The 25833-nt window shown below is 39.8% G+C and overlaps 1 pseudogene across 1 annotated transcript; it reads left to right on the top strand.

Moving 5' to 3' along the window:
- Positions 1-2847: 2847 nt before the first annotated feature.
- Positions 2848-20961, top strand: LOC143545854 (uncharacterized; annotated as a pseudogene). The gene is made up of 10 exons (XR_013137509.1): positions 2848-2998; positions 3112-3219; positions 3308-3424; positions 3506-3752; positions 3826-3974; positions 4465-4808; positions 4903-5002; positions 5083-5142; positions 6621-6887; positions 20399-20961. The product of XR_013137509.1 is annotated as an uncharacterized LOC143545854 (transcript).
- Positions 20962-25833: the final 4872 nt, after the last annotated feature.

The raw sequence follows: 25833 nt of genomic DNA, 5'->3' as shown, positions 1-25833 counted from the left end.
AGGTTTCTCATGCATTTGATCCGAATTCATGGGTATAGGTCTAATCAAACCCATATATTTCTTAAACAGGTTATAACATCTCATTAAAAACTAATCTCACCAAATATTTGATATAAAAATCTTAAAAAGTAGGGATATATTAAAATTAATATATTATTTATTTAAAAAAGATATACATTATTTATAATTAAACACCCAACTTTATAGTAAAAAAAATAAACGGGTATACATCACCAAATATTTGATATAAAAATTCTATAAAGTAGGGATATACTAAAAATTAATATATGATTTATTTAAACAAAAATATATATTATTTATAATTTAAAAACTAATTTTATAGTAAAAAAAAACGGATCTTGGGTCTTATCAAACTCATATAGCTTTTAAACTGGGTTATAACATCTCATTTATTTGTGAAATAATTTATCATCAAATCATATATATATTATTAACTTTCATATAGTAAAAAAATAAAAATTCAAAAAATAAATAAATATGAGAAACAAATAATAACCCACGTATAAACAAACATTCAAAAGCTCTATAGTTGTTTCTTACATTTACTCAAGCCACCATATTGTTTTATTTGTAAATGAAGATTTCTCACGCATTTTACACGAATTCACGGTATGGGTCTCACCATACTCAGATAACCTTAAACGGGTTATAACATCTTATTATTCTAAAAATAAATCTCACCAAGTATTTGATATGCAAATTCTATAAAATAGGGATTTACTAAATATTAATATTCAATTTTTTAAGAAAAATATATTGTTTATGATAAGAAACAATTTTGTAGTAAAAAAAATAAGCAGGTCATAGGTCTTACCAAACTCATAGTTTTTAAACGAGTTATAAGATGTCAGTTATTTGTGAAACTATTTAATCATCAAACCCTAAGTGTGTTATTAACTTTTTTATAATTAATAAAATTAAAATGCGAAAAATATGAATACTAGACATGAAAAAAAACACAACCCCCATAATACGGGGATAAAAACTAGTGTATATATTAATATATTGTTTTAAAATCAAATGACCTATTATACATTATAAGATTTCTCTTACCGATTATATTATTTTATTACTCATATTCTTTGCAGTGGCGGATCCAGTAATTTTTTTTAGGTGGTTCCCTCTTAATATATAAGGTGGTTCCTCTAGTATTTCTATATATCCGTACACTATTATTTCGAAACTCGGGTGGTTCCGGGGAACCACCCATTTACTAGCTGGATCCGCCAATGATTCTTTGTATACATGTTTAATGTTTTTTCATCATGTTTAATGTTTATTCTTGCTGTAAATTCTGATTTCATCACTACAAAATCAACGCAACTTAGTCAGTATTCAGTTGTTATGATGAAAGGTTAATGGTATGAACCATTTGAATTTTGATTAGTTGTTACGATGAAAGGTTAATGGTATGAACCATTTGAATTTTGATTATTTGATGTTTGAAATTTTATTATTTTCATCCCCCTAATATAAAAGTTGAAGTTCCGTCACTGATTAACTCATTCTAATATCATGATTTTGCTAATTGTAATATTTATTACCATAACTGTAATTGATGTATAAAAAAGTGTTTACTTTATTTAGTACGTGAAGGCTTAAGGTACATATATTTTCTTGATTGACTGGGGCACATGAATTCTTAGGGCCGACCTTGAGTCTCAACTAAATTCTTGGCTGGTGATGGTCCCAACTAAAAGGATATTTGTTTCCAACGTTCCGTGACTAACATATGGTTAACTCTATTAGTTTGATGGGGAGGTGGCACGCCACGCCTTGTTGTAAAAAAATCATTATGTGGCAAAAATCTTTAGTTAAGACGTTTGTTTGCCAATAGAACATAGTTGGGACTGCTATTTGCCACCTAATAATGCCACATAATGATTTTTTTATAACAAGGTGTGCCACCTCAGCATTAGACTAACGAAGTTAACCATCCATTAGTGGCTATCATTGAGAGCAAATATACCTTTAGTTGAGAATGTCACCAGCTAGTTTTTTAAATGAGACTGTTATTTGTCAATAGAATACAATTGAGATATTTTAAAACCAATTTACGTTTTTTTTAATCTTTGTACTCAATTAAAAGAGTCAATCACATCCTTTTTTTTATTTGTTTGGTTTTCCTTAACATTAGTTGATCATTTACATAGGCTTGAAACTATTATGTATAAAGCTAAAATATTTTCACATGTTTATATGACATTGACGTTGTGAGTCAATTTTCACTTTCACCATGGATGCTCTTGCAACCAAGGGTGTAGCTTAAAGGGAATCCTCGTCCTGGACCCGGCCCTGCTTTTTGCTCAATAGTGTAAATTTATTCATTTTCGTCTAAAAATTTTGAGACCGCCTCCCTGTTTATGAAAATTTTTATACGTTCCCCCTCCCCCTCTCATATCTGTTTTTGTACAAGCTTCGCCGCCACTGCTTACAACGTTCACTAGTTTTTTTTTTTTTTTAGCATAAACACATTTTTATACATAAGGATTGAATTTATAAAAAAATGTATCAATCATTCCATCCCCAACCCAACCTAGTAGAAAAGGTCTATCCATGCTTGGCAGCTTGCACTAAAAAAAAGGGAAAAAATAGCGCACGGTGCACAATAACATAACACCTCCATTGTAAAATCCTGGTTATATACTATACCTTTAACAGAAACAGAGTCTCTCTCTTTCTTTCTTTCTTTCTCTCTCTCTATACATACATATTAAATGATTTGATTAGAGCTTACATAATAATATATTCAAATTTGTTGACTTAGTTGTTGTTGTTGTTCTTAATTGGGTATCTCTTTTATCGACTTTATTATTATGCGTATATCAACACAGTGTTCTTGAAGCTTGCAATTTGACAGTCCTCAGTACAATTGCTTTCGCCTTTTTCTCTGCAATCAGTCTCTCTTAATGCTTACTTTCTTCTAAACATGAATACCAGAGTGAAGTCAAATGTACGGACCATGAAACCTTCCAAGGTAATTGTTTGTGTTTGATGATTCTTTTCTTTTCTTTTCTTGTGGAAGTTGATTGATTGTATTCTCTTATGTTTATTAATATTATTATTATTATTATTATTATCAAATTAAAGGCTGATGTGCAAGTGCAAATGGAGGGTGTGAAAACAACAAACACAAACACTTACACTTGCAGAAGAAGTGGTTCAGTGAGAGAGAGAAAGATGGCATTGCAACAAGATGTACATTGCTGTCACCATTGACTTTTTATTTTAATTATTACTTAAAAGGGTATTCAATTATTGATTTTTTTTTTTAATTTTGTTTCAGGTTGAGAAACTGAGGAAGAGACTCAAACATGAAGAGAATGTTCATAGAGCTTTAGAAAGGGCGTTTAATCGACCGTTAGGAGCGCTTCCACGATTACCGCCCTATCTTCCACCGACCGTTAGTTCAATAATCACAATGTTATATTTTTGTTAAAGTTCAGATTGTAACTGAATTGGTTTTAATTATGAAAATTGGTAGACATTGGAACTTCTAGCAGAAGTTGCAGTTTTGGAAGAAGAAGTTGTCAGACTTGAAGAACAAGTGGTGCATTTTAGGCAGGATTTATATCAAGAAGCGGTTTATATTTCATCTTCAAAAAGAAATCTTGAAAATTCACTTGATTTTCAAGAACCATTAAATGGTGAAAACAAGGCTTCAAAACTGTCATTGCCTCAAATTGAGATTAATACATCAACACCTATTGAGAATTCACCTATTGTTTCAGGCACTCTTTTAAGTTTCTTGAAAGATAAGTAATTAATGAAAAGAATGTAATTTTTTTTTAATCTTTTTGATAGTTTTGGTGGGAAAAGATAATCAATCATCAAGTGTGAATAAGAACAAGTATCATTCACCAAATCCTAAATCTCAAACCGTTGATTCATTATCAAGAAGATCTGTTGATTTCATGTCACCACGGAAGCATTTGGCTCCTAAAAAAATACAGGTAATTTTAGTTCATATAATTTGATGATTTATATTTTAAAAATTTGAGCTTGTATAAGTTTTTATCACATTTATTTCCAAGCTTTATCACCTAAATTCATGAACTGTTTGTGTCAATTGTGTTCGGTTGCTGGTTAGCGGGTTGAATTGCACAAAAATGAAGACGGTCTATATTTTTATTCTTGTCAAAAACATTAACCCTAGTACCCACTTAAAATCGGGTAAAATGTGTTAACTGGGTTGTAAAAAGATTGGTTTAAATGGGTTAGTAAGTCAGCATGTTTAACTAAATGGGTTAAACAATTCAACCCGAACAAGACCCGTGTTTTAATTTTAAACAGGTAAAATATGTCAATCCAAAACTGATTATTTTTTGCATGCCGTGTCAGAAATTATCACCCTAATGTTTGAATACAACAAACCAAAGTACAAGGGTTTTATGCGTACAAAAGAGAAATACTTTGTACTCATTGTAATAAATTTATACGCAGTTTGAAGGTAAATCAATGGAGGGTGCAAATGTAGATGGGAAAAACAATTTAATTCAAGAAAAAGGAGACGATGATCCAAACAAGATCTCCGAAAGTATTTTAAAATGTTTAATGAATATTTTTGTACGAATGAGTTCAACAAGGAGTAAAAGCATGACTGAAACCTTACCTTCGTTGACCACAAATGAAGCGGTCAAAGAAACCGAATTTAAGGATCCTTATAACATATGTTTTGACTACGATAAAAGAGAAGTTGGCGCGTATAAAAACTTAGATGCTATTGAAGCAACTTCCATCAACAAAAACCAAACCTCAAATTCTGTGTTTTTGATACAAAGATTAAAGTAAGTGATAACTGATAAGTAATTGTGAACTGTTTAGTTTTTTTTTTATTATTGTATTTTGAGTTATTTATAAGTTGGATTATTGATCTTTCAGGCTTCTACTTGGGAAACTTGCATCGGTCAATTTAACTAGTCTTACTCACCAAGAAAAACTTGCATTTTGGATCAATATTTATAATTCTTGCATGATGAATGTATGGTTGAATATTTGATGATTAAAATATTATTTTGATAGAAAATATAACATAATATATTTAGATCATGAAAAATTCAGGCATTTCTTGAACATGGAATACCAGAAAGTCCAGAGATGGTTGTTCAACTAATGCAGAAGGTAATACAATTTCAAACTCACACACAATATATATAGAGAGAGAGAGAGAAAGAGAGAGAGAGAGAAATGTTATAATAAGAAGTAGATTTTTCTTAAGAAGCGTAAGAGGTGTGTTTTCACCATTAGATTTAATAAAACACACCGCACAATAAACACACCGCAACTAAAATAAAACACATCGCACAATAAATACACTTTCCATATCGACCGTCAGATCAACATATCTAACGCACCAGATTACTTCTTACACTTCTTAGATACACTCCACTTATTTTAATTTCACCTTATATATATACACACACATGTGTGTATAGGTTTCTTAACAGAACACATTGTTTTGAGAGAACAGAAAAAACACAATAAATTATTTATTTTTTTCATTTTTAATCTTTTTAAATAGGTTTATTGGATTTTAATAATCCAAACTTTGGCATATTGGCCGATATTAATCTCAACTTAAACAATTCCCTAGAATAATCCCAACTTTCACTCTGTTGCCCTCCACTGAGCCTTTTATTAACAAGAACTAACCCAGTTAGTTTTAGGACAAAATATGTCATTTCTACAAATTGAGGAGGACAAACAAAAAATATAAATTAACTTACAAACTCAATGACACAAGCGCACCACAACCGCGATTGCCGCCACCGACACCGCGACCCTCGACACCGCCACCATCATGACCGTCGTCGTCGACACCGCCAGTACCACCAGCAACCTCCGCCAATGCCTACACCCCCACCACCGGTGGCGGAGGCCGCAGTGGTGGTGGTGACGGTGTCGACGGGGGTGGTTGTGGTGGTGGTGGTGGCGGTGTCGGTGGCGGCAACCTCGGTGGTGGTGGTGCACGTGTCATTGAGTTTGTAAGTTAATTTATATTTTTCGTTTGTCCCCCTCAATTTGTAGAAATGACATATTTTATCCTAAAACTAAATGGGTTAGTTCCTGTTAACAAAAAGCTCAGTGGAGGCCAATAAAGTGAAAGTTGGGATTATTCTAGGGAATTTCTTAAATTGGGATTAATATCGGCTAATAGGCCAAAGTTTGGATTATTAAATTCCAAAAAATCTTTTAAATATTACATAATGTTGAAGTTGAAATGTTATGCTTACTTATCTTTCCCAAAAAAACATGCGAACAAATTTTCTTTTTTTATTAAACCGGCACACATGTACAATATGTACAAGTCATCTGTAGGTTATATTATTTACACATAGGTACATAACCTATCCATATGTAGCTATTTTTTTAGAAAATGAGAACATTAGTTTAACTGTTTAACAGATTTTATTTAGATAACATAAACATTTGTAGGTAAAAAGTAATTTTTTTTAAAACAAATGAAGCATTGATAAAATGAAAATTTACTGTTATCGAAAAAACGTAAATGAAACTTACCATATATATATATGTGTGTGTATACGTCGTATTCATAGATTTAATTCAACTTTTTGTATAATTTGTTCCTTACTCAACAGACAACAATAAATGTTGGAGGACATTATTTAAACGCGATCAGCATCGAGCATTTCATATTGAGACTCCCTTATCATTCACAATACGTAAAATCGGAATCTTTTGTCACAAAGTTTTATTTAATCATTTAACAATTTATTAATTTTTTAACAGACTTTTGCAAAGGTGTAAAGAACGATGAGATAACCGCAAGAAGTGTTTTCGGGTTGGAATTATCAGAACCATTAGTAACATTTGCTTTTTCATGCGGAAGCTGGTCCTCCCCTGCTGTAAGTTGTAGATGAAGAAGCGTGAGCGTGGATCGACTCACTGGTAGACGATCTACTTTCCTCGGGTGTGATTATACTATTTCACCGATGGTTTTCTTGGATCTGTGTTCTTCCACCTACAAAATGAACAGCACCGTCAACTTACCCCTCAGAAAGGGACAGAGGGGTCCTCTTTGGGGTAACCCTCCGGTGTGAGAATAAGTATTTGTGGGAGAAGATAATAATATGAGAGTAAGGAAATCTGGAGAGTCTTGCTTAATAGCTGAATACTCTGAGATCGAATATGATTGTGTATGTTACTGGCTGTAACTGTCTGTGATTGAATGTAATTGAATATGATTGAATGTGAATGAATGATCTCTCCTTGTGGAGTTGATGCTGTATTTATAGTGCTAGGGTTTCCACTGATTGGGCTCAGCCTTGTTGGCCTCCTCCAATTGCTCTGCGCCACGTGTCCTCTGGGACACCTGGTGCTTTCTCATTGGTTATAATCACGTGGTAGCACATGGGTTATGCTGAGTTGTCCACCTTTCATTTGGCAGCTGTCAACATCAGCATATTCTTATTCCTTAAAAAGATACCTTCTGGAAGGTTGTCTGACGTGCACAATCAAGGTTGCCCTAATCCTGATTTGGATAAGGACGAGGTTGATTATGTGCATGTGTGATATGCGCCAATCCTGAGGATGCGCGAGGTCTTCTCTTTATTCTCACGCGCAGATGTTTCATGCGCAGATGTGATATGCACGAGCATGTGATATGCGCCGCGCGCTGATGCGCCGCGCGCATATGTGATATGCGTGAGCATATGTGATGCGCGAGCATATGTGTGCCTGGGCATATGATGCCTGAGCATGTGTGGTGCCTGGGCATATGATGCCTGAGCATGTGTGGTGCCTGGGCATATGATGCCTGAGCATGTGATGCATGAGCATATGTGATATGCGCCATGCGCATAGGTTTTGGCTTTGTGACTTCGTAATGTCTTGATTTCAAGCCTCTTGTCTATATCTTGTGGGTTGACCCGCCTTGCTCGGTGTTGAGGCGAGTACATACCTCTTCAAGCCCCCCAGTCTAATGTGTGTCTTTTCTCGCGCGAGCGAGGCAAGATAGATATTAGACTTAACAGTTTGTTTTTTTAGTAGGGGTTTGTCTTTTTCTTCTTATTATTCACCGTTGCGCGAAATTCTATCCTTTTGGTTGCAAACGAATCGTCCCTGTACGTGGTTGGTTGTTGCTGACGTGGGCCAGTGATGGAGACATGTCAGGCCTTTCGTGTGCTCGAGGTGCTACAGTTGCCTTTCGTGTCCCCTCACATGCTGTCAGGGACACGTGTCGCGCTCGCGTTGGTCCGTTCCTGCGAGTGGTGGTGCGTGAACTCTGGCAGCAGCCGTATAGTTTCCTTTCATGTCCCCTCACACAGTGTCAGGGACACGTGTCGCGCTCGCATTGGCCTAGACCTGCGAGTGGGGGCGCGTGAAGTCCATTCAGCACCAAAATTTCTCTCTCATGGGCCTATAAAAGCCAGGCCTTAGAGTTTTTTTATCCTTCATCTTCTTGTTTAATATTCATAGCTCTTTTCTTTCTTTCCTTGTATTCCGATTACCCTTGTTCTGCTTCCAGCTATCTGTTCTTCAGAAGTTTCCCTTGTTCGATTTTACAGTTGTATGTCTGATAGTTCAGACAATACAATCTCCCCCATCCATTGCCGTAGAAAATCGTTAGTAATGTCTACATTGAAGAAGACCGGCAAGGGGAAGAAGGCTGCTGAGGTCTCATCGGAGGAGGTAGGGAGGACCAAGGCGGTGAAGAGGTGGAATGAAATCCCCTGCAAACTGAGGCAGGCTGATCTTGACAGCCTTATCGCCTCGCAGGGATTTCTCCCTGTGTTTGGCTGCATGTTGCCTGTGGCCGGGCAAACGGCGGCGGACCCGCCTGCCGGCTATATATCCCTTTATAGCCATTTTTTCACCCACTGCAACCTTCGTCTCCCGATGACAAGGTTTGTGGGTGCACTGCTTAAGTTTTATGGGATTCATATATCCCAAGTCCATCCGTTTGGACTTGTGCGCATGACTCACTTTGAGTTCATGTGCAAATCCCAGCGCGAGGAGCCCACCCCTCGGCGCTTTCAGCTTTTTTACAAGCCCAAGATCCAAGATTCTTGGTTCTCATTTATTCCTCGCAGTCAGAAGGTGAAGTGCTCCACTGTTTCATTCAAGAGCCTTCATGACTGGTCTGAGAGGTTTTTTTACATAAGGGCTGGTGTGATCCCCATCCGTATGACCATGCGCGCCATTTCTTCTGCGCCTGCGGATGTGGGTGTCCTCAAGAACCGAACTGGCGCCTGGGTTAATAAGTTGACCGCTGAACCATCCCCCGCCAAGAACATTTGTGAGGAGGCGCTGGTGGGGGTTGGTATGAGCAAGCGGTGGGCGGACAGCGCGCTTGAGCCCGTTATCCAAGTCGACGGCTTGCGTAAGTTTATCTCATTGCTTTACTTCTGCGCGAATAAAATTATTTTTGCTGATATCATTTGACTTGTTTTGTGCAGTCACCAAGGAGTATATCCACGCCGCATATGATGAGCATATGGAGGGTGGCTCCGTCGCGCTCGGCGCTGGGGAGGTTGGTTTCCCCGATCGCTTTGATGACATGTTCATCCCTGTTGATCTGGGATTTGTCTTCGACAGCGATGCGCCTGGTAAGCCTTTGTACTTATGCATTTTCCTTTATAATACCAAATTTTGCTAACACTTCTGTTGCATGTATTGTAGATGCGCTCGAAAACTATGAGCTGGAGCTCGCGGAAGAGGAGGAGGAGGAGGAGGCGCCCCAACTAAAGCGTAAAGCTAAGGGGAAAACCGGCGCAGGGGCCAGTAAGAAACAGAAGAAAGATGTTGCCCCTGTTGTTCAGGATCCTCCTACTCAGGCGGGAGGATTTGGGAAAACCCAGGAGTTTACCACCAAGGTTTCCCTGTCTTCCCTGCCTCAAAAAGTGGGCAGACCTCTTGTCCACCTGAGGTATGGTGCCACTACGTCCTCCCTTCGCGCGGCGGAAAAGGGGAGCGGTGTTGCGCCTTCTACAGGTATACTTTGCTTATCCTTTGCTTATCTTTTATGGTTCTATGAGCGCGATTCTGATAGACTTACTAATGAATCTTTGCTCACTCAAATGTTTGTAGAGCCGGCGACAGCGCAACAAGATCCCGAGGCTGCGCCGGCGGTCGCTTCGAAGTCCCCTGTTTTACCCTCAAAGAAGGGTAGAATGGACTTCATGGCGATGTTTGCTTCGCGAACGGAGTTGCGCCAAGGTACGTATTGCGCTCTTATTTTCTGACTTTCTTTTAGATCAAGTCCTGAACCATTTCTTTTTGTTGATTTTTTCATAGAAGCCGTAGCTGGCGCACAAGCTGCTGGCGGCACTCCTGGCGCCGGTGCCAGCGCCGTTGGCTCTGCTCCTGCTCCTGCAAGCGATGAATCTCCCCTCATCGGGATTACTAAGGAGCAGGAGGCCGTTTTGCGCGCCGACCTGGCGGCGTCGAGACCTTCCTCACCTCCTCCTGCGCACAGCCCTCCTCGCGAGACCGATTTTGGCTCCAGGTCGCAGGAGAAAAGGCCTGTTTCCGAGGAGGATGAGGAGTTTGAAGTCGAAGACTCCGACCGCGGTCGCGCCAGTCCTGCAGCGCCACGAGGCTTCGCGGCGGAGCCTTCTCGTGGGGCTGGCGCTGACTTTTCTGCTTCATCCCCGCAGGTATTTGTTCGTTTTTGCTCCGCTGCGCGGACTTTCATCTTAATGTTTTGATGACTTAGATAATTACTTTGTTTTTGCAGGAAGCCGATCACATTTACCGCCCTAGATGGAATATTACTGAAGATAGCACATTTCAGTCCATGGGTGTGTGTGCGGAATTCTGGGCTCATGCTGTGCCTCCATCTGAAAGGATGTTCCAGGAGGACCGCGCTCGCGACGACCTGCTCAATGATCATATGTTTGCTGGGTCGGCCTTCTTTGCTGCCTCCCAAGAGCTTCGCTCTGATTACGTAAAAGTACGTGATGCTCTTGCGGAAGCCAAGCAAGAGGCTAAGGTGTCTGCTTGGCATCTTTCTGATGCTCGCGAGAGAGCTGAAAAGCTCCAAGCAGAGCTCAGTGAGAACAGAGCCAGTGCCAACAGCGCCTTCGTGAAGCGCGGTCATGAGCTTCAGGCTGCGCGTGAGAAGCTGCAGGCGGCGGAGGCGGACGCGGACAAGTACGCGCGCAGAGCGCGTGACTTGGAACTGGAGGCTGAGGCGCGTGACCAAGCTCTTGTCCAGTCTATAACTGAAAAATCATCACTGGAGAGTGAGGTTGCGCGCCTGAAGAGGGAGCTGGCGTCCGCGCAGGCCGAGAAGGATGAAGCCTTGGCGATGGCAGCGTCTAGCCAGGAAGCACTTGATTCTGCGCGGACTGAAAAGGAAGAAGTCTTGGCGGCAGCAGCGTCCGACAAAGAGGAGCTAAAAAAGACTAAGGAAACTGTTGAGTTATTAAACTCTCAGGTTCCTGCCCTCGAGACGTCTGTTGCTGGCCTCGCGCAGGATCGCCAATGGCTGATCTCACAGGGCATGACTCGTTGCGCTTAAGCGATGAAATACTCAGGCGAGTTTCAGGCCCTGGTGATGGATTGCAATGCTGCCGCGCGCTTGGTGGGCCGAGCTGAAGGGTTCACGGATGGTTATGAATATGGCATGTTGAAGAAGAACCCATCCGAGTACCCTTATCAGAGCGACGCTGCCTGCGCGGAAATGGCAGCGATGGGGGAGAAGTATATGAATACTCCCATTCCCATCCTTGCGCAGGTATTTTAACCTTAATGAGATTACCTTGACTTATTTTCTAAGTCTTTTTGTACTCATATTTTTGCTTATGATTTGCAGATATCCGCGCTTGCTGACCACCCCGATCTCGCCGCGCTAAAGAAATTACTTGACGAGTGCGAAGGGGCTGGTGGCGGCGATGATGGCGCGGGGAATGCTGGCGTTGCTAGCGGATCTGGCGCGGCCAAAGGATCCGCTCCTGACACTGTTGTGCTAGAAGACTCCATTCAAGATGAACAACTTGACTATGGTCAGTTTGGAGAAGACGAGGAGCAGGCTGCGCCAGATGCTGAGGGCGATGATGAGGATTATGAAGAGGCTGACGTCGACGTGGAGACTTGAGAAGCCCTTCATGTTTTTTATTTTTATTTGTAATTTGTATCTCATCATCTTGTAAACTTGTAAATTTCAATGCTTTTGAATGAAATTCTGTTATTCCCTTCTTCGCATCTTGCGCATTCCCATTCATCTCTTTATATCGCATGTTTGCTTGTTGAATATAAGATATGCTTGCACGTTGGAATAAGAACAAGGTTGTAAGGAATTTATTATACTTAATCCTTGTCATATTGTAAGTGATATTTCCATATCTTGATTATGTTGACACGCGCCTTGGCGTTTTCATTATTCCTCTTTTGCGCGACGTTTTCGCGCATGGAATTATGAATTTTTTAGCCTTTACGTGTCAATATGTGTTACTCAGATATCCATTACAGTTTCATGCGCGACCTCGACCTGAGACCTTAACAACTATGTTTTGGCATTTGCTTTGCCTTAGTTGTGTTTAGGTATTTTTATGGTCAGGGTGCGCAGTATGTAGGATGGATGTTGTGAGTGATTTGAGCTAAGGCTCACATTATTGGGCTAAGGCCCTGACGTTTAGAGTTAAGACTCGTTAACGCGTTTGAGCTTGAAGCTCGCGCATGTATGTTTTACTTCGTTTTATTTCATTTTGATGTCAATACAATGTTGTCATATTGCTCAAAATTAATAAAGGGAAGTGTGAAACATGTATGCAAAAGGTAATAGAATTGGGCTAAGGCCCTGACGTTTTAGAGTTAAGACTCGTTAACGCGTTTGAGCTTGAAGCTCGCGCATGTATGTTTTACTTCGTTTTATTTCATTTTGATGTCAATACAATGTTGTCATATTGCTCAAAACTAATAAAGGGAAGTGTGAAACATGTATGCAAAAGGTAATAGAATCCACATTAAGCGAAGATAGCGCGTATCATTATTCATAATGGCTTAAAAAGCCTTGATTACAAACTTGACATTTTTACATGAAACATTTTCTAAGCTGTGCCGCGTTCCATGCGCGCGGAATCTTCTTTCCATTCAAATCTTTTAAAGCGTATGCGCCTTTTCCCAATTCTTCCGAGACTTGATAAGGTCCCTCCCAATTGGGGGACATTTTTCCCTGGGGTATCGCGCTAGCTTCATTGTTTCGAAGGACAAAATCATTTTTCTTGAAGTGGCATTCTTTCACACGCTGGTTGTAATATTTTTCCAGTTTTTTCTTGTATTTGGCTTCACTGATGATAGCCGCCTCTCTGCGCCCTTCAAGTAAGTTGAGATCCAACCTTCTTTCGCGCTGAACGGGGATTCGCCATTGCTGGTTTTGCTTAATGTCATGTGTGCCCACTGGACATTAGGTAGCTCTTCGACCCAAGAATGGGATTCTCCCTCCAACCTTTTCTTCAGCCCATTTAACAAGCTTTGGTTCGCGCGTTCCACTTGTCCATTCCCCTGAGGGTGATAAACTGAAGTGAAAATTTGGCTGATGCGCAATTCCTTGAGCCAGCTGGATATCTTCTTGTCAGTGAATTGCTTGCCATTATCGCTCACAATTTCCATGGGCAAGCCAAAACGGCATATGATGTGGCTCCAAATAAACTGCTTCATCGCTTCGGCTGTGATTTTTGCTAATGGCTTAGCTTCGACCCATTTTGTGAAATAGTCTACTGCCACTACCAAAAATTTTACTCGCCCTGGCGCTTGCGGTAGGGGACCCACAATGTCGATTGCCCATTTGTGGAAAGGCCATGCGGAGGTCACCGGAATCAAGTTGTTCTTTGGCCGCATGGTGTTTGGCGCATAGCTCTGACATGCTTTGCACTTTTGGATCTCTTTTAGAGCGTCCAAGTACATGCCAGGCCAATAGTAACCTGCGCTCATTGCCTTGGCAACCACCATGCGCGGGCCAGCATGTATTCCACAGATTCCTTCGTGTATCTCTCTGATCACATAGCTTGCTTCCTCAGCATCTAGGCATTTCATGAGCGGCCCAAGATAAGAGCGTCGATATAATGTACCATCAAGCAGTTCATAATTCTGCGACTTGTGTCTTATCTTCCTCGCCTGTGCGCGATCGTCTGGTACTCTTCCCTCCTTCAAGAATTCCATTATTGGAGTTATCCATGATGAAGGAGTTGTATGAGTTACAAGGACAGACTTCGCTACCACCGACGGGTTGCTCATTACTTCTACCCTGACATCTTTGCCAAAGTGGTCGAAGCTGGTTGACGCCATCTTGCTCAGCGCGTCAGCAGATTTGTTTTCACTGCGCGGAATATGAATGATTCTGAAGCAGTCAAATTGCTCGATGAGCTTTTTCGCCTGCTCTAGATACAGAGGCATGGTGTTCTCCTTGGCATCATAAAGGCCATTGACCTGTGCTGCTACCAAGTATGAATCAACATGGGCCTCTAGCTTTTTGACTCCAAATTTGTGCGCGATGCGCAGGCCAGCCAGCAGGGCTTCATACTCAGCCTCATTGTTGGTGCTCTTGAAGTCCAACCTGATAGCGTAAGTATATTCATGATTCTCTGGATCCAACAGTTTGAGGCCTGCGCCGGACCCTTCATTGTTTGAAGCTCCGTCGGTGAATAATCTCCACACATTTTCTTCGTCATTGTCTCGCGGAGGGTCTACCTCGCGCTGAGCCTCTTCAATTTTTCCTTCGGGGACCTCGGCAATGAAATCAGCCAAGACTTGTCCCTTTATTGCTGGACGGGGCTTATAGGAGATCGTGTGCTCTCCTAATTCCAGCGCCCACTTTGTCAGCCTTCCTGAGAGCGCGGGACGCCGCAAGACTTGCTGGATGTTGTAACCAGTCAGAACTTCAATGGGATGACCATTGAAATATCTATGAAGCTTGCGCGACGCGTGTGTTAGTGATAAAACTAACTTTTCCATGATGGAGTAGCGCGTCTCAGGATCTGTCAGCACCCGACTCACATAGTATATTGGCGTTTGGATTCCCTTGCGATCCACCAATAATACTGCACCGATGGCGCGCTCTCCTGCTGATAGGTATAATGTCAAAGTTTCACCAGGAAGTGGAGCTGTGAGCGCGGGCAGATTTATCAAACATTCTTTTATCTCACTGAAAGCTTGCTCGGCCTCAGGAGTCCATTTGAACGGACTTTTCTTTAAGCAGTTTCTCAATGTATTGACAAATGGGGTAGATTTGGTTGCATGGTTCGCTAGGAACCTGTTGATTGAAACCAATCTACCATTCAGCTTCTGGACCTCTTTCATGGTGGATGGCGAGGGCATGTCAAGGATGGCCTCCACCTTCTCAGGGTTCACCTTGAAACCATCCTTGGTGACCATTACACCCAGAAATTTTCCCTCTTGCACGCCGAAAGTGCATTTGCTCGGATTGAGCTTCATGTTAACTTCCTTTAGGCGCCCAAGGGTTTCCTCGATGTCTTTGAGCATCTGTTTTTCCTCCCTGCTTTTGATCACCAAATCATCCACATAGACTTCTAGGTTTCTTCCAATTTGCTCGTTGAAAACGGCATCCATAAGTCTTTGGTAGGTTGCGCCCGCATTCTTTAAACCAAAGGGCATTTTTGTGTAACAAAAAACACCCTTGTCGGTTCTGAAGGCGGTCTTGTCCTCATCTTGTGGTGCCATTTGAATCTGGTGATAGCCCTTGTAGGCATCCAGGAAACATTTAAGTTTGAATGGCGCCACGGAGTCCACCTTTGCGTCGATGTTTGGGAGGGGGTAACAATCCTTTGGGCACGCTTTGTTGAGGTCCTTGAAGTCAATGCACATCCTCCACGACCCGTTACTTTTCTTTACCATCACAGGATTGGCTACCCATGTCTGGTATCGTATCGGGCGGATGATGTTTGCGCGCAATAGATCCTCAACCTGCTCATTCATGGCCCTCGCCTTCTCATCCCCCATGACTCTCTTCTTTTGAGCAATTGGCTCTATAGACTTGAACGTGTTGAGAGAATGTTGCGCCAGATCTCGCGGAACCCCAGTCATATCAGAGTGTTGCCACGCGAAGACCGACATATAGGCTGTGAGCAACCTTTTCATTCTCAACCTCGTGTCGTCTGATATCGTAGCGCCAATTGTGATTTTCTGCTCCGGGAATTTTGGGTTGAGAATCCATTCCTCTGGCGCGTTGTCTGCCATTGGAAGTTTCATTCTCCCCTCCCGCGGAGTACTTGTCACTGCGCACAAATGATCTCGGTATACAAAAGTTACACCTGTTGGTGTTGGGAACCCCAATGCGCCGTGCGCTGGCGACGGTATGGCGTTGAATTGGGCAATCGTTTCCCTACCCAAGATCATATTGTGGCATGAAGTGGTGGGCAAGACCAAGAAGTTGACAACTTCGGCTCGCTTGTGTTTTTCATCCCCCATAGTTAGCTCAAATTGTATTTGACCTAGGGGATGAATGATTTCATTTGAAACACCAGAGATTGGTGCATTCACAATTTCAAGCCTTGCTTGGTCTGCCGGATCCAGTTTCCTGAAACATTGCTCATACATGATGTCTGACTCGCTGCCAGTGTCCACCAGGACTTTTGACACTTCGTAATGAGCAATGTGTGTAGTGATGACCAGAGGACTGCTAATTGAAGGGCCTCCCCTGATTCTTGGGAAGATTACTTGTTGTTCGCGCCAATCTCCTTGGATTTGCGCGCTTCGTTTCCTTGATGTTTGCCCTTGCCTTCCTCCCTCAGCTACACAGATTCTTTTGTACTTTTTGCTGGCTGAGGCTTCTGATTGTTCATTGTCTGGTCTTGAGTTTTTCACCAGGTGAGCCAGCTTGCCTGATTTCACGTCCTTTTCAATTGCATCCTTCAAGTGGTGGCATGCATCAGTGTTGTGCCCTGTGGATTTGTGAAATTCACAGTACTTGCCACTGTCTGATGGTCCCTTGTAGTGTAGTGGCTTGGGGCTTTTGAATTGGACATTCTCAGTGCTTAACACCTGTGAAGGCGTTTTAGTGAGGGGAGTCCATATTCTTGGCAGAGGTCTGCTAGGATCTCTGCCGCCCTCCCTCTTGTCACCTTCCCCGCGATTACGAATGTCTTTTTGGGGCTGAGGCGAGCTTGGTTGCGCCTGTTTTTCTGCGGGAGAAAAACTGGTTGGTTGCAACCTGGACCATACAGAGTTCTGTTTGCCCCTCTTTTCTTTGTTGCGCGGTGACTCAGCTTGATGCGCTCTTTCTCTTGCCCTATCTTGGGCAATTTGTTTTTCATTTCTCGCGAAAACTCGCGATGCTTCCATTAACTTGGCCCACGTGGTGGGCATGCCATCTCTGCTTACGAGAGCTCGGCGGAGTTGATCACTGCGCGCGCCTTGTATAAAGGCCACGCGCAATAGTTGCTCAGTGATACCTCCGATTGCCAGAGACTCCTGATTGAAACGAGTGATGTAGTCTTCAATCGTTTCATCATTCCTGCGCACGCAGTGCATGATGTCATCAGGATCGCGCGTGTGTCTGCGCTGCTGTACGAAGTGGGCTTGGAACTTTTCCAATAGTTCCTCGAACCCATCAATTTGCCCCGTCGGCAAGTTCTCGAACCAGACACGCGCCGCGCCCGTGAGGCAGCGAGCAAACATGTGACACCATGTTGGCATCGTCCAGCTCTCTAGGTTTCCCGTGTTGTAAAAACCTTGCAAGAAATCGTCTGGATCTGTTGTGCCGTCATATTTGCCCAAACCACTTGGCATCTTGGTTTTGTGCTGGATGGGAGCCTTCGCGATGCGCTCAGTGAACTTTGAATGTTTCACCAAGATGGCTGGTCTGTACGGTGTGGTTACGTCCACTTGCCCTCTAACTGGTGGGCTGTACGGTATTTGCATATCCAGATCGGCTCTGGCTCCAGGCGCCATGTTCACAGGCGCGTGGAGCTGTGAGCCTCCTGCATGAGTATCTCGCGTCTTCCTCATGCTGTGCACTTCTTCATCACTGAACTCAGTGTGTGCAGTGTGAACAGAATGTCCTTCTTCCGGCGCGCGCGGCCTTTTTGTTCCATGAACAGTTTGCTTATCAAACGCTTGCCTTTGTGTTAAGTCGGCTAGCTTTTTCTGTTTGACCATCTCATTGTACTTGTCCATTAGACGCCGCTGCTCGTTTATGAGCCATTCGTTGGGGTCATTTGTTTCATCTTCTGGACCCATTGGTCCTTTTTGTTTCGCGCCGGCAAGATTTTGTAACGTGAGATCGTCTGGAGGAGTTTCAGTCTGGCCGTGAGGAGTTGTGATGAAGGGACGGTTACTGGTGGTGCGCGTAGAATCACGCGGCCCCCTCAGAAACTGTTGTCCCTCATTAACATCCTCACGTTCAATATCCTCCAGAACTTGATCAACGTTATGAACGCCAGAAACCATGGTGAAAATTTTTTTTATATATAGATCTGATGAGATCTGATTGCCGTTGTAACAGTGGATGGCGCCAATGAAGAAGCGTGAGCGTGGATCGACTCACTGGTAGACGATCTACTTTCCTCGGGTGTGATTATACTATTTCACCGATGGTTTTCTTGGATCTGTGTTCTTCCACCTACAAAATGAACAGCACCGTCAACTTACCCCTCAGAAAGGGACAGAGGGGTCCTCTTTGGGGTAACCCTCCGGTGTGAGAATAAGTATTTGTGGGAGAAGATAATAATATGAGAGTAAGGAAATCTGGAGAGTCTTGCTTAATAGCTGAATACTCTGAGATCGAATATGATTGTGTATGTTACTGGCTGTAACTGTCTGTGATTGAATGTAATTGAATATGATTGAATGTGAATGAATGATCTCTCCTTGTGGAGTTGATGCTGTATTTATAGTGCTAGGGTTTCCACTGATTGGGCTCAGCCTTGTTGGCCTCCTCCAATTGCTCTGCGCCACGTGTCCTCTGGGACACCTGGTGCTTTCTCATTGGTTATAATCACGTGGTAGCACATGGGTTATGCTGAGTTGTCCACCTTTCATTTGGCAGCTGTCAACATCAGCATATTCTTATTCCTTAAAAAGATACCTTCTGGAAGGTTGTCTGACGTGCACAATCAAGGTTGCCCTAATCCTGATTTGGATAAGGACGAGGTTGATTATGTGCATGTGTGATATGCGCCAATCCTGAGGATGCGCGAGGTCTTCTCTTTATTCTCACGCGCAGATGTTTCATGCGCAGATGTGATATGCACGAGCATGTGATATGCGCCGCGCGCTGATGCGCCGCGCGCATATGTGATATGCGTGAGCATATGTGATGCGCGAGCATATGTGTGCCTGGGCATATGATGCCTGAGCATGTGTGGTGCCTGGGCATATGATGCCTGAGCATGTGTGGTGCCTGGGCATATGATGCCTGAGCATGTGATGCATGAGCATATGTGATATGCGCCATGCGCATAGGTTTTGGCTTTGTGACTTCGTAATGTCTTGATTTCAAGCCTCTTGTCTATATCTTGTGGGTTGACCCGCCTTGCTCGGTGTTGAAGCGGGTACATACCTCTTCAGTAGATAAGGTTCATAAAAATATTTTTGGTACAATGAAACAGAACATTTATGATGAAAGATTGTGATCTTTTATTAAATGGGCCAATTGCAGAACATTCTTTTTAATAATTCTGGTCTGATTAATGTTTTTATGATCCTCAAAAACCATCTGAGTTTCAAACTTTTGTTATTTTAGATCATCAAAATATCAGTTTGTCATATCAAGCCCATTTAATAAATCGGTTATGTTCGGGCTGACCTTTTTAATTAGGGGTATGCATGAAGCCGAAAAACCGAACTGCCAATGAGAAAACTGAACCCAAACAATAAATGACGATTTGTTTTTATGTTTTCGTAAAAATTAATTTTTTGTTTCGGCTTTGCCTTTAATAAAAAAAATTGAACTAAATTTATGTTTCTTTATTTTTTGTTTGAATTTAAGTAATTGATAAGAATTTATTAATTGGTGTTAAATAAAATTTTAGCCAAAATGTATTATAATCAATTAATTATTAATTAACAAAAATATTTAGGATCAAATTTACCAACTTTTTGTTCAGCACAAAAATTTCTAGCCCAAATTGTAAACCCAAAAACACCAAACCGAACGATTTTCAAAAACTAAAAATCGAGTTTTCAGTTTCTGATTCAGTTTGAGCAAAAACCAACCCATGCTACCGTGCACAATCCTATTTTCATTAAAATGGCCCTGTTATTTTAATTTGTTATATCTAACACATTTAACAAACATTATACGGAAATTTATAAAAGTTTTATATTTTTTCTAGCCTAAATTACAAGGCTACATAAAAATAGTAATGTGATCAAAATTATTATTTTTTGTACATAATTAACCCTTATTAAATTTAAAGATAATACCAAAACTGACTCGGTGATCTAAAAAATGAAGGTGAGAATCTACACCGGATCACAAGTTGAAAATGAACTTGAAAACACAAAAAAAGATTACCTACAAGCTGCGATCGGGATTTCAATCACAAAGAAAATGGTAGCGCCAAAACTATTGGATTGGTATATGCTTGATTTTGCTAAAGATATGGACTCGTTACTCGATTGGGTATGCCTTCAATTACCAAATGAAACTGGAAAACAGGCAATGCAATGTCTCGAAAGAATAAAGGCGTACCATTATCACATTGATTTCGTGTTATCCCTTATGAGTTTCGATTCAGGTACCTTTTGCATAAATAAAGTATTTTATCGAGTTATAAATGTGTAAAGAATTTGGTATAACACAATGGAAGTACATATATATAATACATTATTCACCACCATTGTAAGTATCATGCCTTAAGTTGGTATTATTTATACATGTACTTTTATAAATGTTGTGGATTTATGAGCTTGAGATTTGTTGTGTAAACTAGTTGAGTGTTATCAAGTGTAGGGATTTTATAACAAGAAGACATATATTGAATGCTTAAAATGGAATTCAGTATCAATCCCAGTCCCCACGAAAGTTGCTTCATTTTGCATGATCATCACCCACATGGTCGTAAATTAGTTATATTATATAGACATGTGGTTTTCTTATCCAGCTAATTCTGTTTAGTTGAATAAAGGATTGCTATATATTTTAAAAAATGAAAATTTTAAAATGCTAATATACTTGAGTTATTATATATACATATAAGTGTACGCCATTATATACATATATATGCTGCCTAACTATATATAAAAACGTGATTCGTAATTATGTAATCACTTTCGTACAGCGTGGAAAAAACTCTTTTTACATAAACCTGCCCCTTTCTTTATACACACAGATGTGCATATTAAAGAACTGTGACAAAAGTGGAAAATTTATATAGTTAGTTTGATTTGAGTGTGATATATAAGATAATTGTGCTAACAGATAACCCTTTTGTTTTCTCTTACCACTACGTTTGACAGCATTACTTACAAGTGTTTTTACGATTCTCTTCTTTAATTTTGTTGTATATCAATATATGTATACGCACACATGTATGTACATGGGTATATGAAGCCTATAGAAGAAAAGGAACAAAGAGAAAATGGTGGTGGTCCTAAGAGAAAGGACACTGACAAAATGCTACTAAAATGAGTCAATGACAACGCATGTCACCAAATTGAAGCAAGGAACAAAAAGTGGTGTTTTCTTTAATATTATCTTTTAAAGTGGTGGGACATCTTTTCTTGTTCTTTCATATTCAAACTTAACTGTAGTATTTTTGCTTTTTTTTTCTTCCTTATTTTGATTTTGTAAACAATTAAGTGGAATGAGTGGTTCTTGAATCAAGTTTAAATGTGCCAGAATATTACACAATTAAAGAAAATGGTATTGGTACCTTCTGCTTGTCTTACTTGAACTTTCATCACTTGTATCAATGGACTTAGCATTGTGCAACATAACGACGGCCGTTTAGCTAGCATGGCAAAAAAAAAATTCGTTTCACACGTACAGTGTTGGTGCCTTACCAAACGCATACCAGATCAAAAAGTATTTTTTTTTCTTCCTATAATTAAGAGGTATAAAAACCATACTATCTAACGCCGATACATTAACATTGAATCTTCCCAAAATTTACACACCTGTTCATAAATCATTTATTTAGTATATGTGTTCATAAATTTTTAAGTCCCAGATCGATAATCAAACACAATATAAACAAATAAGTAATAACTCATGTTTATATTAATCAGAAAATCTAACTCAAAAAACTGATTACTGTTGGATTTAATAACTCATGTTGAAACCCAACAATTACAACTATCAAACCCTAACTCGATTTGACTCTTGATGAACCCTAACTCGGTTACATCTCGTGTGTCTCTCTAGATGAACCATAACTCGGTTGCATCTCACACCACACTTTCTATAATGTCTAACCGGCCATGACATGTTTATATAGGACTAACTTAACTTGTTATCAAAGACATTACCTATTATAATTACAATACAATTCGGAAACATAACGTAATTAGGAAACACAATCAATTATGACCTGCTTGTCAATATTGATCCCTCAAGTTCACCGACTTGTGACTTTGAGTCTGAAATTACTTCCAACAAATTTACCCACATGTTCAGAAATTACTGTCAACCGTGACCACATTAGTGGTTGCATCCCTATAATATTTTTTTTAAAACCGAATTCACGGTGGTTCGTAGCTAAACTCGGTTTTCCCTATTATTTTGTTCTGTTATTTCAATGGTTAGTTGGGTGAAAAATCCATGGAATCCATGGGCACTCCTACTATCCATTTCTTAACTTGTTGTCGTATTTTTGTTGGAGTGATAAACGTGGTGATACACAAGATACTCCAACTACCCAAATTTTTAATTCGATAGTTCGTTATTTAGTTTGGTCATTTAAAACTCCATGTAATGCTCATTGGGCCGACAAACTTCATTGCATTGTTAATTCGTTAATTAGTGGACAATCAAATTGCCATGTAACGCTCATGGGCTGTGTAAAAACTTGGATTTTACCAATCTAGATTTTTTTTCATAACCCGACCCGTTTTTATGTTTGGAAAATATATTAATAAAATATTGAGTTTAATTAACTATTATAATATTATGAATTAATTATTTATTTATTTATTACAATTGCTACAACTATGAAAATCCTAATCACATACGTCATGTGTGTTCCTGATTCTATCATATTCATCAAGCTCATAATTTTCAAACTTATTCTATTAAACCCTACTTTGCAACCTAATCAAAATATTTCAATTCAATCAACTTCAATTATTCTAATTTTTATAGATCAAATTAATCAAGTTATGTTAAATCTGATAGATCCAATCAATCATAACTAAATTTATCAAAAAGGATGTTTTTGTCATTTTATCTAAACATATTTTACCTTACTTAATTATACATTATAACAAATCTTTATTTGATTTTTGGTATTTATTAATTTTAAGTGATTATGTTCAAACAAGAAAATCCATATTTTCAGAAAAAACAATAATAATAAATAAAAAAGTTGTTTGCAATACTATACTTTCTAAAAATGTTTTCAAAATTTTAATATTTATTTAACATAACTCAAAAATTCACTTAAAATCGTAATTCAAAATTTTAAAAGTAAGTAAATAAGTAAAAAAAACAATAATGTTTCTACCGTATTTCTCATTCAAAAAATTAAAAAATAAAAATAAATAAAAAAATTGAGGAAAAAAGATCATTGTGTCTTTTGTTTATCAATGTGTTTTTTGTTTATTTCCGTAATCGATTGTGTCTTTTTTTATATATTGTGTTATATTACTTAACATTGTGTTATATTTTGTTCGACATTGTGTTATATTTTGCGATCTATTGTGTTTTTTTTAATTTATAATTTAGTCTTTTGTTAATTTTCATCATTGTGTGTTTTTTTTTCTCGACATTATGTCTTTTCGTAGCTTTTTTTCCCTTTTATTTGGGAACGGGATGATTGTAAGGCCCCGTTACCGGTAGCCCTACTTTGGTGTTGGATTTACTCATGAACACAGTTCTAAATATCAGAGTTAATTAAAACTTTACGAGGAATATAAACTTCAACCATAAAACATTACATAACTTTCAAATCTTGTCTTATCAAACATTCATAGTCATTTAAAAACAAAACATAGTCTTTAAAACATCATAACACTTCCTTGAGACGCCAGTGTCTTCAATTCGATGCCATGTGTCCTCATCAAGCGAACTGCCTCAATCTACTCACCTGCGTGCATACTAAAAGTCAGCTACGCTGAGTGAGTTCTAGTTAATCACACATTATACAATACATAAACTTACCTTCATTTATGCATCCGAAAATACATAATAATTACTTTACTAATTTACCTTTATTACATAAGTCATACGTACGTTCATACTTTATTACTTCCATACTATATAAATTACTGTCATTTTCTATCTCAGATATTATTAGGGCCTCGTCCCTCTTTCCTTTGTCTATCTCAGATATTATTAGGGTCTGATCCCTTTCTTGTCTATCTCAGATATTATTAGGGTCTGGTCCTTTTTTACTTCTCTATCTCAGATATTATTAGGGTCTGGTCCCTTCTATCTCAGATATTATTAGGGTCTGGTCCCTCTTTCTTCATCTTCGTACATACCGTCTTTACATACCCATAACATACATACTTTCTTAATCATCCATACATACTCATATATTGTACATATATCTATCATACACATTCATCTATCTTGAACATACCTCCCTTGTTAGCATGTGCAATATCCGAAGATCGTTCACATACCGACAAGCTTTCATTCACATTTAAGATATACATACATAACATATAAACCACATAAGGCATACACTAACCAGTTAATGTTAGTGTATTAACTATCACATCGAGTACGCACATAGCCCCGAAAACATAACAAGGAAATGGGGCTAGAAACTCACCTGAATCCTGTTACGCTCTTCGTTAATTGTTATTCCCTTCTTGAGCTGTGCACGGCTAACTGTATAATATTTACATGTATCAATTAACTACTACTACTCATTTTGTACTTATATCTTTATATAACCCACAACGAACGGGGGTCCGGGGGCAGCGCCCCTGGCAGCGGGGTCTAGGGGCGGCAGACCCTAGCAGGGTCCAAGGGGCAGAGCCCGTGGCTGGGGTCGAGCTGTCAGGTCAGCTTGGAAAAATTTTATTGACATTAACCGTCTTAACACATTTTTCACTAGGATTTTAATTCATTTCTCAGCGAACTTAAGTTTTGGCGAACTTAATATTAAGCGAATTTAACATTAGCGAACTTGTATTAGGCGAAGTTCACAGTGGGCGAACTTGTATACAAGCGAACTTAAGGTTCAGCGAACTTTATGTTCAGCGAACTTAATGTTCAGCGAAGTTAACATTGGCGAACTTAATGTTCAGCGAAGTTAACACTAGCGAGCTTAGTTTTAAACGAACTTATCCTTAAGCGAACTTAGCTTGGCGAACTTGTGCAGCGAGCTTAGCTGCAGGCGAAGTTGCCCAGCCGCAGCCACTGTTCGCTCTTAACCCTCCCATAATCATCTCCGTTCAACATGAAATCCTTGAATATGATATTTAACCAACCCGCGATCATTCCCATGGTCATTTTTGGATAAGATTCGGCCTGAAAAGGCATAAAGTTTGGACCTTTAAGCTCAAAAACGTTCAACACTAGATCTACGCTTTATCTTAAACGAGCCGTGCCTAGCCGCGGGTTTGTTAAGTTCGTTTTAACGTCAAGTTTGTTACTTTACGTTTCGTTTATGCCCGATCTACTCTCGTTTTAAGTTTCAAGGCTAACCGATCCTAGAAACATAAACTTTTAGGTAGAAGACATACCTTTATGTGTTTTAAGGTTACGGTTTAGCTTGG

The sequence above is a fragment of the Bidens hawaiensis genome, unplaced genomic scaffold (assembly GCF_021521415.1).
Source record: "Bidens hawaiensis isolate Kalapana, Puna unplaced genomic scaffold, B.hawaiensis_p1.1 tig00014093_1, whole genome shotgun sequence".
Lineage (NCBI taxonomy): Eukaryota > Viridiplantae > Streptophyta > Magnoliopsida > Asterales > Asteraceae > Bidens > Bidens hawaiensis.
This window is presented reverse-complemented; position numbering and strand designations above follow the sequence as displayed.